At 43.2% G+C, this 17,951-nt stretch overlaps 1 long non-coding RNA gene across 1 annotated transcript in view; it reads right to left on the bottom strand.

Annotated features, from left to right (window-relative positions):
- The window catches only part of LOC135107819 (uncharacterized), a 52,913-nt gene extending 35,214 nt beyond the window's left edge, over positions 1–17,699 (bottom strand). The window contains exons 1-2 of the long non-coding RNA XR_010272009.1: positions 16,843–17,699; positions 8,629–8,725 (exon numbers count right to left, since the gene is read on the bottom strand). This is a non-coding gene — a long non-coding RNA (uncharacterized LOC135107819). The remainder of the gene's footprint in view (positions 1–8,628; positions 8,726–16,842) is intronic.
- Positions 17,700–17,951: the final 252 nt, after the last annotated feature.

The raw sequence follows: 17,951 nt of genomic DNA on the forward strand, positions 1-17,951 counted from the left end.
GAGAGAGAGAGAGAGAGAGAGAGAGAGAGGTGTATGGGGAGCGAGGTTATTAGCGACATATAGGCTTTTAATCTGATAATTGCCCTGTACAAGGTTTGACAGCGCCGCAGGTCGGGGAATCCCCAGAAAGGACAATGCCTAAGCGCTCAATTCAAAATGGTCAGACCATATCTGGGGCCCAGACTGAGTGCCAGCGCCCACAGCCTCAACACTAGGCGACAACTCCGCCCGAGTGCCACCTCCGAGAGGCTCCACAGGGTGAGGCAATCCATCAAACACACAATCCAAACCCATCACTCCAGCCTCACTCTTGGCAACACTCTACACAAAGTTATATGCTTTCTATGGTAGCTCTGCGCTTCTGCAGTCAGCCCCAGCACACTGACTCAAAGACGAATCCGACTCTGACTCAAGAAAACCCTTGCCAGCAGCGGGACTGGCCTCTGGGCACTTTACCTCCATTATGACATCAGTACAAACACTGCGCTCCTTTTGTTGTGGCCCTGCCTCATTACAGTCGACCTCAGAAGTCACAGATCTCGCGGGCACCCGACGCCGGGGTGCTCGCCTCGCCTTAAGCAGAGTAACAACTGAGTCAGCATTCCCATCAGCCTTCACATCCGGGTCGTCGACCGGGAACGGGAGCTGCACCCAGACTATTTTTCCTGCCAGGTCATTCCCTAGAGGGAAATCGACCCTTGATACTGAAAGATCCTCCGTTAGTGCCACCTGCGCCTCCATTGTCACTAGCAGGCATAGCAGCCTAATCTCCGCCGTTGCGAAGCTCTACGTGGCGCTAATTCCACGGCACCACACAGGCTGACCGGAAGCAACTCGCTTTCCAGTCACATTCTGGCACAACGAGTGCTGTGTCGCTGTGTAACTCAAAACAGTGACAGGATACGTAACCCCATCAATCTCAATAGTGCCCTTACATAAAAATAGACAACACCCTCGCGACCAAACACAGCCCGGATCTCATCACCTTCTTGGTCCCGACCTTGGGACATAACCAAGGCCACCGGCTTCTGGGGTGTTTTGGAAGCAGTGGCAGACACTAACTTAGGGCAACTGTACTTAAAATGCCCAGTGTTCTTGCAATAATGATACATGGGCTGCCTACTGTACCTGGGGGCGCTGTGTTGTATGATCCCAATCTGTCTCCGTCGTGGGCTGGGTGGAGACTTATTACCAACAGGGCTAACTTGCCCCAGGATATTACTGGAGCCACTATTATAGCGTGGACTTTCAGACAAATTGGCGCAGGCCGCGACACCAGACACATCAGCCCTACCAGAAACCCTCTTGGCACAGGAAGGTGCGCCAACACGTGGTCATCTATCCACGTTGTTGCCTCCTAATGGCTTTTGGACCTTTTCTCTCGGAGCAGCGGTACTAACTCCTTCTCGGCCACATTAATAAACTGCTCCATTACCATGAGTTCCTTTAATTCAGGGTAAGAGGTGGCCTGCTCATAAGTAATCCACTTTTCAAATGTTTCTTCCAGATAGCGAGCACACTCAAGAGATGAGTCAATGGGCCTCTTCTTCCCTCTGCAGAACTGCAGCCTATATACCTCCAGCCGCAGCTCATAAGCTCTCGAGATGTCAGCCTTAAACTCCTCATAATCCTCCAAATCCTCTAATGACATCCTATCATACACCTCCAAGGCTTTACTCCGTCAGGCCAACCCACCTCACCTGAGGCTAATCAAATTCTGGGACTTTCTTCTCAAATCTCCTAAACCATACCGTCACCTTCTTTTCGTCAAACTCTGGTATCAGTTTCAAACTCTTCGCCATCTGGCTTTCTACTGTATCCTCTTTAACTCCTTTCCTCAAGCCATGAGATGAATTTACTTCTATTTGAGCCTTTTCCAACTCAAACATTCTGTTCTTTTCAGCCTCCTCCCTCTCACACATCTTCGCCTCCTTCTCGGCTTCAAACGACTTTGCCTTTTCCTCGGCCTCAATAGCCTCATCTCCTTCTCCTGCTCAATTAATTGGGCTTTCTCCTCAGCGTCAAGCCTCCTGACTTCTATAGCCTCCTCATTCTTCAACCTCCTTTCCTTGGCTTTAGCGCCTTCTCAATTCCTTCCCCTTCTTCTTTCCAGCCTTCTCCATCTCTATTCTTCTCATTTCCAACTTGAATCTCATCTCCTCAGACATAGTTTCGGTCTGGGAGAAACCACCAACGCTGCGGGATGGGCTAACACGTCCGTAGACGCTATGCATGGGACTAGGTGTCCTCACTCCGAACTGGGTTAAATCTACACTTCGGCCCCCAGCGGAGGTAGGAGCCTCAGATAGCGAGTCACCCCGGCTACTAGCCTTGCCTTCTATAACTTACACTAACTGTGGGCACACACAAGACAATGAAACAAATAACGAACTGTCACTTCCACTTGGTGTCGAAGCTTCTAGCGATCTTGGCGACGTCGCCAGTTTCTGTTACGACCACAAATCCTTGTCCCTTCACAAAGCTGCCGCACCTGGACTAGCTTCTCTGAACCACCTCCTGCGTGGACTCAGTGCAGGGCTCAACGACTAGTGTATAGGGTCCCTTGTAAATCCTGCACCCTTTTTCACAACAGTCTTAACTCCAGGTTACACTAAGTTGAGGTCGCCAGACAGTTTTACCGACCCACAAAGAAGAAAAATACTCAAAACGACATTTAACAAACACAGCTGCGAAAGAATCGACAACCACGTATAGGAAAAAACAGTTAATATACAAGAGCACATGTATGGTCGAGGTATAATACTCGCTGAATACCTCCGTGACGAATCCTCCCACTAACCAACGGCGTGTTGTAGCCTCAAGCCGAGCAGTGTCGTTTACTGCCCCCTGGACAGCAGGCCTTGTCAGGACCTGATGAGGGAGTAAAGTTCACTACACAGCAAATTACTCAAGTCCTATGCGGCTGAAATGGCTCAGCTAGCAATAGCATTTAAGACACAAGTTCACTAACAAGAGACATTACATTGCGAAGAATTTTAATAGGTAACATGAAGTAGTCAGAGGGTGGAGGAGAGAGAAGAACAAGCCCTGAATTGTCTAAGGTAGAGTGTTTAGCAAAGGTTTGAGCGAATAGTTCAGCTTTATAGATAGATGTGATAGCTGTGGTGCCATCTGGTTAAAATAAAGGAGGAAAAGAAGAAGCAAAAGTATTGGAGATGTTTTTGGCTAGATGCCAGAAGTCACGAGGGGAGTTACATCTTGAAAAATTTTGACACTTTCTATTAATGAAGGAGTTTTTTGGCTAGTTGGAGAACAGACTTGGCATGGTTCTGGGCAGAAATATAAAGTGTATGAGATCCTGGTGATCGAAGGCTCAACTACCTTTTGTGGCCCATCTCTCTATTTGGAAGGTTTAGCTCAAGTACGCCTCCACACCAAACACTATCACCTCCGTTATGCGTTTTTTTTTTTTTTTTTTTTTTTTTTTTTTATGTAGGAAGGATACTGGCCAAGGGCAACAAAAATCTAATAAAAAAAAAAATGCCCACTGAAATGCCAGTCCCTAAAAGGGTCAAAACAGTGGTCAAAAATTGGTGGATAAGTGTCTTGAAACCTCCCTCTTGAAGGAATTCAAGTCATAGGAAGGTGGAAATACAGAAGCAGGCAAGGAATTCCAGAGTTTACCAGAGAAAGGGATGAATGATTGAGAATACTGGTTAACTCTTGCGTTAGAGAGGTGGACAGAATAGGAGTGAGATAAAGATGAAAGTCTTGTGCAGCGAGGCCGCGGAAGGAGGGGAGGCATGCAGTTAGCAAGATCAGAAGAGCAGTTAGCATGAAAATAGCGGTAGAAGACAGCTAGAGATGCAACATTGCGGCGGTGAGAGAGAGGCTGAAGACAGTCAGTTAGAGGAGAGGAGTTGATGAGACGAAAAGCTTTTGATTCCACCCTGTCTAGAACAGCAGTATGAGTGGAACCCCCCCAGACATGTGAAGCATACTCCATACATGGACGGATAAGGCCCTTGTACAGAGTTAGCAGCTGGGGGGGTGAGAAAAACTGGCGGAGACGTCTCAGAACACCTAACTTCATAGAAGCTGTTTTAGCTAGAGATGAGATGTGAAGTTTCCAGTTCAGATTATAAGTAAAGGACAGACCAAGGATGTTCAGTGTAGAAGAGGGGGATAGTTGAGTGTCATTGAAGAAGAGGGGATAGTTGTCTGGAAGATTGTGTCGAGTTGATAGATGGAGGAATTGAGTTTTTGAGGCATTGAACAATACCAAGTTTGCTCTGCCCCAATCAGAAATTTTAGAAAGATCAGAAGTCAGGCGTTCTGTGGCTTCCCTGCGTGATATGTTTACCTCCTGAAGGGTTGGACGTCTATGAAAAGACGTGGAAAAGTGCAGGGTGGTATCATCAGCATAGGAGTGGATAGGACAAGAAGTTTGGTTTAGAAGATCATTAATGAATAATAAGAAGAGAGTGGGTTACAGGACAGAACCCTGAGGAACACCACTGTTAATAGATTTAGGAGAAGAACAGTGACCGTCTACCACAGCAGCAATAGAACGGTCAGAAAGGAAACTTGAGATGAAGTTACAGAGAGAAGGATAGAAACCGTAGGAGGGTAGTTTTGAAATCAAAGCTTTGTGCCAGACTCTATCAAAGGCTTTTGATATGTCCAAGGCAACAGCAAAAGTTTCACCAAAGTCTCTAAAAGAGGATGACCAAGACTCAGTAAGGAAAGCCAGAAGATCACCAGTAGAGCGGCCTTGACGGAACCCATACTGGCGATCAGATAGAAGGTTGTGAAGTGATAGATGTTTAAGAATCTTCCTGTTGAGGATAGATTCAAAAACTTTAGATAAGCAGGAAATTAAAGCAATAGGACGGTAGTTTGAGGGATTAGAGCGGTCACCCTTTTTAGGAACAGGTTGAATGTAGGCAAACTTCCAGCAAGAAGGAAAGGTAGATGTTGACAGACAGAGCTGAAAGAGTTTGGCTAGGCAAGGTGCAAGCACGGAGGCACAGTTTCGGAGAACAATAGGAGGGACCCCATCAGGTCCATAAGCCTTCTGAGGGTTTAGGCCAGCGAGGGCATGGAAAACATCATTACGAAGAATTTTAATACGAGGCATGAAGTAGTCAGAGGGTGGAGGAGAGGGAGGAACAAGCCCAGAATCGTCCAAGGTAGAGTTTTTAGCAAAGGTTTGAGCAAAGAGTTCAGCTTTAGAAATATATGTGATAGCAGTGGTGCCATCTGGTTGAAGTAGAGGAGGGAAAGAAGAAGAAGCAAAGTTATTGGAGATATTTTTGGCTAGATGCCAGAAATCACGAGGGGAGTTAGATCTTGAGAGGTTTTGACATTTTCTGTTAATGAAGGAGTTTTTGGCTAGTTGGAGAACAGACTTGGCATGGTTCCGGGCAGAAATATAAAGTGCATGAGATTCTGGTGAAGGAAGGCTTAAGTACCTTTTGTGGGCCACCTCTCTATCATGTATAGCACGAGAACAAGCTGTGTTAAACCAAGGTTTAGAAGGTTTAGGACGAGAAAAAGAATGAGGAATGTACGCCTCCATGCCAGACACTATCACCTCTGTTATGCGCTCAGCACACAAAGACGGGTCTCTGACACGGAAGCAGTAGTCATTCCAAGGAAAATCAGAAAAATACCGCCTCAGGTCCCCCCAACTAGCAGAGGCAAAACGCCAGAGGCACCTTCGCTTAGGGGGATCCTGAGGAGGGATTGGAGTGATAGGACAAGATAAAGATATGAGATTGTGATCGGAGGAGCCCAACGGAGAAGAAAGGGTGACAGCATAAGCAGAAGGATTAGAGGTCAGGAAAAGGTCAAGAATGTTGGGCGTATCTCCAAGACGGTCAGGAATACGAGTAGGGTGTTGCACCAATTGCTCTAGGTCATGGAGGATAGCAAAGTTGTAGGCTAGTTCACCAGGATGGTCAGTGAAGGGAGAGGAAAGCCAAAGCTGGTGGTGAACATTGAAGTCTCCAAGAATGGAGATCTCTGCAAAAGGGAAGAGGGTCAGAATGTGCTCCACTTTGGAAGTTAAGTAGTCAAAGAATTTCTTATAGTCAGAGGAGTTAGGAGAGAGGTATACAGCACAGATAAATTTAGTATGAGAATGACTCTGTAGTCGTAGCCAGATGGTGGAAAACTCGGAAGATTCAAGAGCGTGGGCACGAGAGCAGGTTAAGTCATTGCGCACATAAACGCAGCATCCAGCTTTGGATCGAAAATGAGGATAGAGAAAGTAGGAGGGAACAGAAAAGGGGCTACTGTCAGTTGCCTCAGACACCTGAGTTTCAGTGAGGAAAAGAAGATGAGGTTTAGAAGAGGAGAGGTGGTGTTCTACAGATTGAAAATTAGATCTTAGACCGCGAATGTTGCAGAAGTTAATGAAGAAAAAGTTGAGGGGGGTGTCAAGACACTTAGGGTCGTCGACGGAAAGGCAGTCCGACCTGGGGACATTTATGGTCCCCTCCCCAGATGGGGACTCCGAGGCTGGTGTAGGAGTCGCCATGATTTTAAAATTTTTGGAGTGAAGGGTGTGTGTGTTATTAGGTGCTTGTAGTTTTGTGTGGAGGAAGAGAGTTGTCTTTAGAGGGCAGGCTGTGACTACCCCCTTGTGTTGTGAGACACAAAGGGAAACGTTCAGTGAGGTCACAGCTGGGTTTAATGATAAGTTCACAGCACCCCCTGAACAGTGCTTTAGACCTCACTGGGAGTAATTATCGTTTCGGCAGGTGTCTACTGCCTCCTCCTGTTTGACACACAGAGACTGGTCCCTGACGGAAGCAGTAGTCTTTCCAAGGAAAATCAGCAAAATACCTCCTCAGGTCCCCACAGTTTGCAGAGGTAAAATGCCAGAGGCACCTCTGCTTAGAGGGATCCTGAGGAGGAATCGGAGCGATAGGAAAAGATACAGATATGAGATTGCAATCGGAGGAGCCCAACGGGGAAGAGAGGTAACAGCATAAACAGAAAGATTAGAAGTTAGGAAAAGGCAAAGAATGCTGGGCGTATCTCCAAAACGGTCAGGAATACGAGTAGGGTGTTGTACCAGTTCCTGTAGGTCGTGAAGGATAGGAAAGTTGAAGGCTAATTCACCAGGACGGTAAGTAAAGGGAGGGGAAAGCCAAAGCTGGTGGTGAACAATAAAGTCTCCAAGAATGGAGATCTTCGAAAAAGGGAAGAAAGTCAGAATGTGTTCCACTTTGGAAGTTAAGTAGTTTAAGAATTTCTTATAGTCAGAGGAGTTAGTGAGAGGTATACAACACAAATAAATTTTGTATGAGAGTGACTAATCATATCCAGATGGTGGAAAACTCAGAAGATTGAAGAGCCGGGTCACGAGAGAAGAGTTGTTGCGTACATAAACGCAATATCCATCTTTGGATTGAAACTGAGAATAGAGAAAGTAGGAGGGAGCAGAAAAGTGGCTACTGTCATTTGCCTCAGACACGTTTGTTTCAGTGGGGAAAAGAAGATAAGGTTTAGTAGTTGGAGAGGTGGCGTTCTACAGACTAAAAATGAAATCTAAGACCACGAATATTGCAGAAGTTAATGAAGAAAAATTTGAGGGGGTTGTCAAGACACTTAGGGTCGATACCAGAAGAGCAGTCCGATCTGGGGATATTTGTGGTCCCCTCCCCAGATGGGGAGTCCGAGGCTGGTGTAGGAGTCGCCGTGATAATTTTGAATTTTGAGTGAAGTGTGTGTGTGTGTGTGTGTGTGTGTGTATGTGTGTAATTAAGTGCTTGTAGTTTTATGTGAAGGAAGAGAGTTGTCTTTAGAGGGGAGGCTGTGACTGCCCTCTTGTCCTATAAGACGCAAAGGGAAACGTCCTGTGAGGTCACAGCTGGGTTTAATGACAAGTTCACAGCAACCCAGTAATCCCAGTAACAACCCAGCAATCCAGTGCTTTAGACCTCACTGGGAGTAATTATCGTTTCGGCAGATACTTACTGCCTTCTCCTACTCCCTACACTTACTAAATAACAATGATCACTATATTAGACTTATAAGAGCAGATGATATTAAAAAAAATGCATCAGACAAGCTGAGAATAAAAAAAAAAAACAGGAATCTCAAAAAAAAAAAAAATAGTAACGCAGAATCGCCCAGAAAACGCAATTAATATGTTAAGAAACAACTACAATGCATCAATTGCAGCCGGATATTTACCCAAAGCATCCAAGAAGTCTATTATAAAAAAACAAGTCACCTAGTAACCGTATTCATTACAGGGCAATATATCACTCTTTGAAATCCCAGGAAAAATCCTTGCAAAAAATAATACTAGGAAGATTAAATGCTTTCCTCACTGAAAATAACGTACTCAGACAGGGAATATGGATTCCTACCACAGAGAGGCACCAATACTGCCATAGCAATTACTTATGAAACGATTGCCAATGCACTTAGCAACAGACAGCAAAAGCTTTTGACAAGGTGTGGCACAACGGAACGAAATAAAAAAAAAAAAAAAAACATTATAAACTATACTACGTACCTTTCTAGACAACAGATTAGCAAAAATCCGTATTGGTAATCAATACAGTGACCATCTACATATACAGAGCGGTATATCACGGGGCAGTGTACTGTCACATACCTTATACACAGTGTACACTAATGTCTTACCTGTTGCCGGTCCTCTGTGTCTCGATATCATGTACGCTGATGATGTGACACGTCATAACCGCCAAAAGCAAGTCCAAGTACATGGTGAGGAACAAAGCTGAAAGAGAAATAACTAGAATTAACAATTACGAAAAACTCTGGAAGATTAAAATTAGCTAAGAAAATTTTAAGATAATCCCCCTAGCACAACACAAATCACTAACCTTAATATAAATAACAAAATTATAGCACCAAACAACAATATAAAATTATCCGGCTTAAAGATACTTAGACTGGGAACTACACCTCAAATAACAGATAGAAAACACAACGGTGCAGCAGTATTAAATAAACTCTTTAGATTTAAAACTTGACACCAAAAATCAAAGCTACACTTATAAAAAACACTATTAATACCGGTCCTAGAATACCCACCAATAAATGCAGTTATGAAGCTAAATAAGAGACTACGCTTCATTGACTCTAATGATAATGATTGAGCGACAAACACAGAACAACTACATATTAAAATATAACATCACAACAGCGAACATCTCAGTATATTACAAATCACTAAAGATATGGGAAACAATAAGACAAAACAACGAAGACATATTACAACAAACTGGTAAATGAACGAAATAATAACTACAGTCACTACTGGTTTTTCCTCTGCAATGGTAACTTCTGAACAGAAACTACCAACTCTAATATACACACGATGATACAGACAGTACACTATTCCCACACACCAACATTAGAATTAGAGGGTGATGGAGAGGGAGGAGCAAACCCTAAATCACCCAAGGTAGTTTTTATCAAAGGTTTGAGCGAAGACTTCAGCTTTAGAAATAGATCAGATGGCAGTGGTGCCATCAGGTTGAAATAAAGGAGGGAAAGATGAAGAAGTCAAGTTATTGGAGATATTTTTGGCTAGGTGCCATAAGTTAGGAGGGGAGTTAGATCTTGAAAAATTTTAACACTTTCTGTTAATGAATGAGTTTTTGGCTAGTTGGAGAAGACACTTGGCATGATTCTGGACGGAAATGTAAAGAGCCTGAGATTCAGGTGGTGGAAGGCTCAAGAACTCATTGTGGGCCACCTCTCTATCATGTATAGAACGAGAACAGGCTTTGTTAAAATAAGGTTTGGAAGGTGTAGGTCGAGAGAAAGACTTGGGAATGTACGCCTCTATGTCAGACACTATCACTTCGGTTATGCGCTCAGCACACAGAGATGGTTCTCCGACACGGAAGCAGCTGTCATTCCAAGGAAAATCAGCATAATACCTCATCAGGTCCCCCCAACTAGCAGAGGCAAAACGCCAGAGGCATCTCTGCTTTGGGAGATCCTGAGGAGGGATTGGAGCGATAGACATGAAATTGTGATCGGAAGACCCTAACGGAAAAGATAGGGTAACAGCATTAGCAGAACGATTAAACGTTAGGAAAAAGTCAAGAATGTTGGGCGTTTGTATAAGATGGTCAGGGATACGAGTTTGGTGTTGCACCAGTTGCTCTACGTCAAGGAGGATAGCAAAGTCGAAGGCTAGTTCACCAGGATCAATCAATCATTCATTTCTTTTCTCTGGTAAACTCTGGAACTCCCTGCTTGCTTCTGTATTTCCACCTTCCTATGACTTGGACTCCTTCAAGAGGGAGGTTTCAAGACATTTATCCTTCAATTTTTGTCTAATGTTTCGGACTCTATTCGGGGATCGGCATCTCAGTGGGCTTTTTTTTATTTTATTGAATTTTTGTTGCACCTGGCCGTTGTCCCTTATACATAAAAATAAATAAATAAATAAATAAATAAATAATAAATGAATAGATAAATAAACAAATAAGTAAAAAAGAAAAAAAAATCTGGTCGATACCAGAAAAGCATTCCGATGTCGGGATATTTATGGGCCGCAACCCAGATGGGGATCGCGGCTTCAGACCGCGAATATTGGAGAAGTTAATGAAGAAAATGTTGAGGGGGGGTGTCAAGACACTCTGGGTCGATACAAGAAGAGCAATCCGACCTTGGGACTCCGAGGCTGGTGAAGGAGTCGCCATGATAATTTTGAATTTTTAGTGAAGGGTGTGTGTTTAATTAAATGCATGTAGTTTTGTGTGAAGGAAGATAACTGTCTTTATAGGCCAGGCTGTGACTGTCCTCTTCAGTTGTGAAACACAAAGGGAAACGTTCAGTGAGGTCACAGCTGGATTTAATGATAAGTTCACAGCACCCCCTTGATCCAGTGCTTTATACCTCACTAGGAGTAATTATCGTTTCGGCAGGTATCTGCTGGCTCCTCCTTGGATGACGTACTTTAACAAAAAATCTGGTTAAATGAACAAGATTCGAAAAACAAAAAATACATAAGATGACTTAATCATTGCTAGAGTTAACAAGAAAGGAGGAGGAGTTGGATTTTTATTTACTTTTTTTTTTGTCAGTAATGACAAAGGAGCTTTTATTTATTTATTTATATTTTCAAATTGTAGCACTTTTGAGCATATGGCCGTAACTTTTATGGTAAACTGAACACAGTGGATGACCTTTATTGTGGTCTACAGACCCCCAACAGCAAACTCGCAATTATTTATGGACGAGTTCAAAACATTTAGAAAGTTTTTACCACATACATGAAAAATTTTTAAAATGTGTTGATTTAATATTTTGGGTTAATGATAGTTCTCAATGTGGTAGAGTTTGACGATTATGGTTTTTCAATCAAAGTGACATGTAATATCACGATCCTGTCACATGCTAATTTATTTATCTATTTATTTATTCATTTATTATTTATTTATTTATTTTTTTTCTGAGTGTTGAGGATCAAATAAATGACTTAGAGCTGGAACCTGATTTCTACATCTTACCTTATCAGAAATTTATAATGTCATGTTATTTGCCAAATTTAGCCTGAAAAGGAACAGGTTTTCTTAGTTTCCTCCGTGTTCTGTTTTTTTCTCCTCTGCATATCTTTATTCTTAGTTATAAGTTAGTATAAAGCTTATTTACTCATTTTATATCATGTAACATTATTCTCTTCATAATTTAAGTTCTTTATATGTATTTATATAAGGGAAAAGGTGTATTTGAGGTGAAATGTATTGAGGGGAGGGGTGATATGTGTCTGCCTCTCGTATTTGAGTCACCAAAATTCAGGACGCATAGAAGGGCGGCGTTCTCAAGGAGTAAATTTGGGTGATGACGTGTTGATTGAGCGGGTGTGTGGAGGTATTGGCGATGTGGTGGCATAACCCTGATATCCAGGATCAGGTTGGTGAGTCTTTTGTGGAACCGAGAGCTCAGCGTGAGAGGCAGCCATATTGTGGTTCAGGTTGTGGTGTTATAGGTGAACTGTGGCGGTGGTGGTGGTGTTATAGGTGAACTGTGGCGGTGGTGGTGATGTCTTGTGAAGTTTGAGGAGGCGAAATACGGGAATTGTTGTTTGAGGATGCGGTAACAGCGTCTGGGGAAATTCCTCCAGCTGGAGAAAATAATCCAGTAGCCTCTGAAGGAGTAAAAGAGTTTTAATGCTTTGTGAAGAGACGGCAATGTCATATATTTGTGTGTATAACCTTTAAGCAATAAGGGAGGCGATATATAAACCTGAATAAAGAGGCATGTATTGTGATTGAGTGTGGGAATTATTCTGTGTTGGTCTAAGGTAGAAATCTGTTCCCTAATATCCTTTAATGTGTATTACCTCAATTTATTTACAAGTGAACATTATCATTAATATATTCTGTTATTATATAGAATAATTGTGTTTTGTACTCCAACACCAATCTAGCATTGAGGTGCTTCCTGGCGTGCTGTGCCAAGGTAAGGGTTTTGTGAAAGGGTTTAGTAGCTGACGGTTTCGGGTAGGTCGAGTAGGAATTCGAGGATTTAAAAAATCCAGACCTTTAAAACTTTCTGCGATCAGTGTACTGTCCAGTTTCTTGGAAAGATAACGTGGATCGTGACAATACCATGCATCATTGATGTTAGAAAAGATGTCAAGAAGAGAAACACTCTCACCTTCAGAATTAAATGAATCTTTAATGGTAAAGTGTTGGTACATGGAATTGATAACATTCATTCAGGGATACATGAAAATTGCACACATGGTGTTGAAAATGCTGTGAAGATGAGTGACTGAATTGTATGGGTGTCCTGTAGAAACATGTACTTCCACTGAATATGACAATATGTGTCCTGTGCTGACAAAGCAAGTGATGCTGAAAGATAAAGCACCTTGATTTCATACTGAGATTGGTAATGCAATAATGCTAAGAAAATACAAGAAGAGACGGTGATATCTGGAAAGGAGTCACACATAGGTTAGGTTAATGCTAAGAACAATGTTAATAGGTTAATTAGAAGATGGAAATGTATTTATTATAAGTAAAAGGTAGCTGAAGCTGACTTGCATATGAGGGGATTGTACTCTATCTAGAACACATTGACGGGAAGTAAGAGCAGCTGAGAGAAACTTCCTGATAACTATAATGACACTACTGTGATGAAGTTATGTAACTTAGGACAAAACACCCATGCTTCACTGCGCTTATTTACCCGATATTCCATGCAGAGATTCATCCTACTTTAAGAAAATACGCATAAACAAGCTAAGTACTTTAATGAAAGGAATAAAAAAAAAATAACATACTATTTAAGAAACCCATTGTCTATGTCTGAAATAAACAATGAGGAAGTTCTCCCAGTGCTTGTGCAACTCATTTTATTTATTGTAAACTTAAGTATAAATAGATGTATATTTCCTCAAAGCGAAATAGGGCAGTTGTTAAACACACCGTAAAGAGTAAGCTGCACCCCCAGAGTCTAAGTACTTAAAGACCAGTGTCAAATTTATGATTTCTATCAAAAGTTATTGAGAATGTAATTCTTGACCACTTAATGGAATATTTATCAATTATTGATGTTTTACCTGATGAGCAGTCTGCCAATAAAAAAATTGTACTCTACTCAAACAGCATTGTGCAATGTCATTAGTGATCTCTAGGGATGGATGGATGAGGAAAAGTATGACTGTTAATACTATTGGGCGTGAGTGTGGCTTTCGGTACAATTGTGGACGACTTATTGTTGAATGACTAAAGGAGTGGCGAACAGAGACCTGTATTATCTTGGAAGTTATTTTGAGAACAGGAATTACTGTGCACAGGTAGGACACTCCTTATCTGGGCACTTAAAAGTGGTATTCCTCAGGGTGGTAGTGTTTTGGAATCATTATTATTTTGTATTTATACAATTGAACTTTCTTATTTATTGGAAGAACATGTTGTCACTCTTCAAATTGTTGTTAACGATACTCAAATTTATCTGTGAAAAAAAACATTAATATTTAAAATAATTTAAAAACAATAATGACTAATATTAAGTAGACACCTGCTTAAAACACCTGGGGAGCCGCCGTGGTACAGTGGCACCGCGCGCGCTTTGGGGGCCAAGTGGTCATCAGGCGCATGGGTTCGAATCCTGGCTACGGTCCGAGGGTAGGAAGGGCATCCACTCGGGGTAACGGTTCCCAAATGCCAAATCCAAAAGTCCTTCATCAGGAGGCACCGTCTCAGCCCTAACTGACTAGGGAAAACTAGACAAAAAAAAAAAAAAAAAAAAAAAAAAAAATTAAGTAGACACCTGCCGAAACGATAATTACTCCCAGTGAGGTCTAATGCACTCACTGAACGTTTCCCTTTGTGTCTCACAACACAAGGGGGCAGTCACAGCCTGCCCTCTAAAGACAACTCTCTTCCTCCACACAAAACTACAAGCACCTAATAACACACACAACCTTCACTCAAAAAATTTTAAAATCATAATGGCGACTCCTACACCAGCCTCGGAGTCCCCATCTGGGGAGGGGACCATAAATGTCCCCAGGTCGGACTGCCTTTCTGTCGATGACCCTAAGTCTCTTGACACCCCCCTCAACTTTTTCTTCATTAGCTTCTGCAACATTCGCGGTCTAAGATCTAATTTTCAATCTGTAGAACACCACCTCTCCTCTTCTAAACCTCATCTTCTTTTCCTCACTGAAACTCAGGTGTCTGAGGCAACTGACAGTAGCCCCTTCTCTGTTCCCTCCTACTTTCTCTATCCTCATTTTCGATCCAAAGCTGGATGCTGCGTTTATGTGCGCAATGACTTAACCTGCTCTCGTGCCCACGCTCTTGAATCTTCCGAGTTTTCCACCATCTGGCTACGACTACAGAGTCACTCTCAAACTAAATTTATCTGTGCTGTATACCTCTCACCTAACTCCTCTGACTATAAGAAATTCTTTGACTACTTAATTTCCAAAGTGGAGCGCATTCTGACACTCTTCCCTTTTGCAGAGATCTCCATTTTTGGAGACTTCAATGTTCACCACCAGCTTTGGCTTTCCTCTCCCTTCACTGACCATCCTGGTGAACTAGCCTACAACATTGCTATCCTCCACGTCCTAGAGCAATTGGTGCAACACCCTACTCGTATTCCTGACCGCCTTGGAGATACGCCCAACATTCTTGACCTTTTCCTGATCTCTAATCCTTTTGCTTATGCTGTCACCCTTTCTTCTCCGTTGGGCTCCTCTGATCACAATCTCATCTCTATACTCGTATCTTGTCCTGTCGCTCCAATCCCTCCTCAGGATCTCCCTAAGTGAAGGTGCCTCTGGCGTTTTGCCTCTGCTAGTTGGAGGGACCTGAGGAGGTATTTTGCTGATTTTCCTTGGAATGACTACTGCTTCCGTGTCAGAGACCCGTCTTTGTGTGCTGAGCGGATAACAGAGGTGATAGTGTCTGGCATGGAGGCGTACATTCCTCACTCTTTTTTTCGTCCTAAACTGTCTAAACCTTGGTTTAACACAGCTTGTTCTCGTGCTATACATGATAGAGAAGTGGCCCACAAAAGGTACTTACGCCATCCATCACCAGAATCTCATGCACTTTATATTACTGCCCGGAACCATGCCAAGTCTGTTCTCCAACTAGCCAAAAACCAAATAACTTTGCTTCTTCTTCTTTCCCTCTATTTCAACCAGATGGTTGTCTGTATGTATGTGTCACACCTCCCCCGCTTGTACCCCTTCCCCATAGCAGCAGACAGTCAGTCACTACCCAGCACATGAATGGGGAGACGTTCTGATACGTGCTCTAACATTTGTTGGAGACTAGGGCGGGATAAGAATTAATTGTGTCAGTTGCTTTAATGGGATAAGTGAGTCATTACCGGCCATACGCCCCGGCCTACTTACATAGAACAGGAGTCTCCATAGTTGTCTGCCAAAAGGGTTAGTTATGTATAACACACTACACCCAGGGAAGCGATTCCTCGGTTTCATGGCTTCGTGTGTGCGTGGGTCGAGTATCGTGCACAGGAAGTGGCGAATGATCTTCCAGTGGGCTCGTGGGCGCTCGTTTGTAGTAGTTTCTTGTGTCTCTTGTTAGTGAACTTTTTGTGTCTTAAATGCTACTGCTGGCAGAGGCATTTCAGCTGCAGAAGACTTGAGTAATTAGCTGTGTAGTGAACTTTTACTCCTTCCTCAGGTCCTGACAAAGCCTACCGTCTAGGGGGCAGTAAACTACACTACTTGGCATGAGGCTATAACACGCTGTTGGGTAGTGGGAGGATTCGTCACGGAGGGCGGATGTCCAACGAGGAATAATACCTCGACCATATACGTGTTATTTTATGTTAACTATATGTTTCTTAGACGTGGATGTCGATTCTTTCGCAACTGTGGGTGTTATTTTAAGCACAGGTCGAAGCTGGTTGACTAGGTGTGTTTTACCCTTTCTTTTAGCATACGTGGCTGTCGATTCTTTCGCAACTGTGGGTGTTGTTACAAGCACAGGTCAAAGCTAGTTGACTAAAGGTGTGTTTTACCCTTTCTTTTAGCACAAGATAGTGAAACGAGTATAAAATAAAACTTACAATCATTATTAAACTAAATATGCACTACCTGATTGGCATAGCGCGTGCACATACTTGGGTTCAAGTATGTATAGTTAACGTAACATATATAGAAGCTAGTGAATAATAAAGGAAACGAAAGGTGACAAAACATATCCAAGTTAATAAGCAACAAGGTGAATGTAACCTGTATCAAATAATAAGCAATAAAGAACAACAAATATACAACACAAATATAATACATACAACATACAACAAATATAAATAGTTCAGGTGTATATGTAATGAAGAATGTGAGTGTACACGTGTGAGTGTTCGTGTTCGTCACGTTACCGAATCCAAGCAGCAGGATGGAAGATGGCTCCAACTGCGAGAAGCAAGTGAGACTGACATGGTGTGGAGATGGAAGTCAGAGGTCAGCTCGGTTACCTCGATCGAGACGCGAGTCGAGACGTGTTTCTAAAGCTTCGTCTTTATGGTACCGGCACGGTGTAGTCGAGACGGTATTCGAAGCCGATGGTTATTCGGAGAGATTAGTGGTTGGTGAGGCTGGTACGAGGGCTGTAATACCTCCCCACCTGAGGACGTCGACACCCGGTAACAAGAACCTTGGTGACGGTGGAGGAATGAAAAATGGAGAGGCCCGCGTCAGAATCAGAGGTGAATTCGCGAGAGGGTGTCTGCGATGATATTTTCAGAGCCTTTTATGTGTCGGATGGTCACATCATAGGGCTGAAGAAGAAGTGAGCACCGGAGAAGACGCTGGTTGGTAAACTTGTTTCGCTGTAGGAATGTCAGAGGATTGCAGTCAGTGAATACCTGCAGGGGCTTGACGCTGGTGTGCAGGTAGCATTTAAGCTTTTGAATTGCTGAGACAAATGAGAGCATTTTCTTCTCGATGGTGCTGTAATTCCTCTGGTGGTTGCTGAATTTGGCTGAGTGATAGGCCACCGGATGATAGATTACATTCTTCTCCACTAGGAGGACTGCCCCTGAGGCGATGTCGCTGGCGTCGGTTTGCAGAGAAAATGGTCGAGAGAAGTCCAGAAAGTCTTGTGTTGATCAAATGCCCGTTGACAGTCTGGTGTCCACTTAAATTTGGCAGTTCCACTGATTAGTCCTGTTAGAAGGGCGGCTGCTTCTGCGAAGTTCGGGCAGAACCGGCGGAAGAAACTCGCCAACCCGAGGAATCGTCGTATCTCCCTTTTGGAGAGTGGCACCTAGTACTCCAGTACGGCGGACACGTTGGCGGCTTTGGGAAAGGCACAGCTATGCCCCACCTGGTGCCCGAATTAGGTGACTGTTGCCCCGCTGAATGTAGTTTTGAATAATTTTACCGTCAGCCGTGCCTATTGGACTCTGTGGAACGTTACAGCAAATTGGTGGGTATGTTGCTCCCAATTATTTGAGAAGATAAGAAGATCGTTTATGTACACTGACAC

This window comes from Scylla paramamosain, chromosome 16, assembly GCF_035594125.1.
Source record: "Scylla paramamosain isolate STU-SP2022 chromosome 16, ASM3559412v1, whole genome shotgun sequence".
NCBI lineage: Eukaryota > Metazoa > Arthropoda > Malacostraca > Decapoda > Portunidae > Scylla > Scylla paramamosain.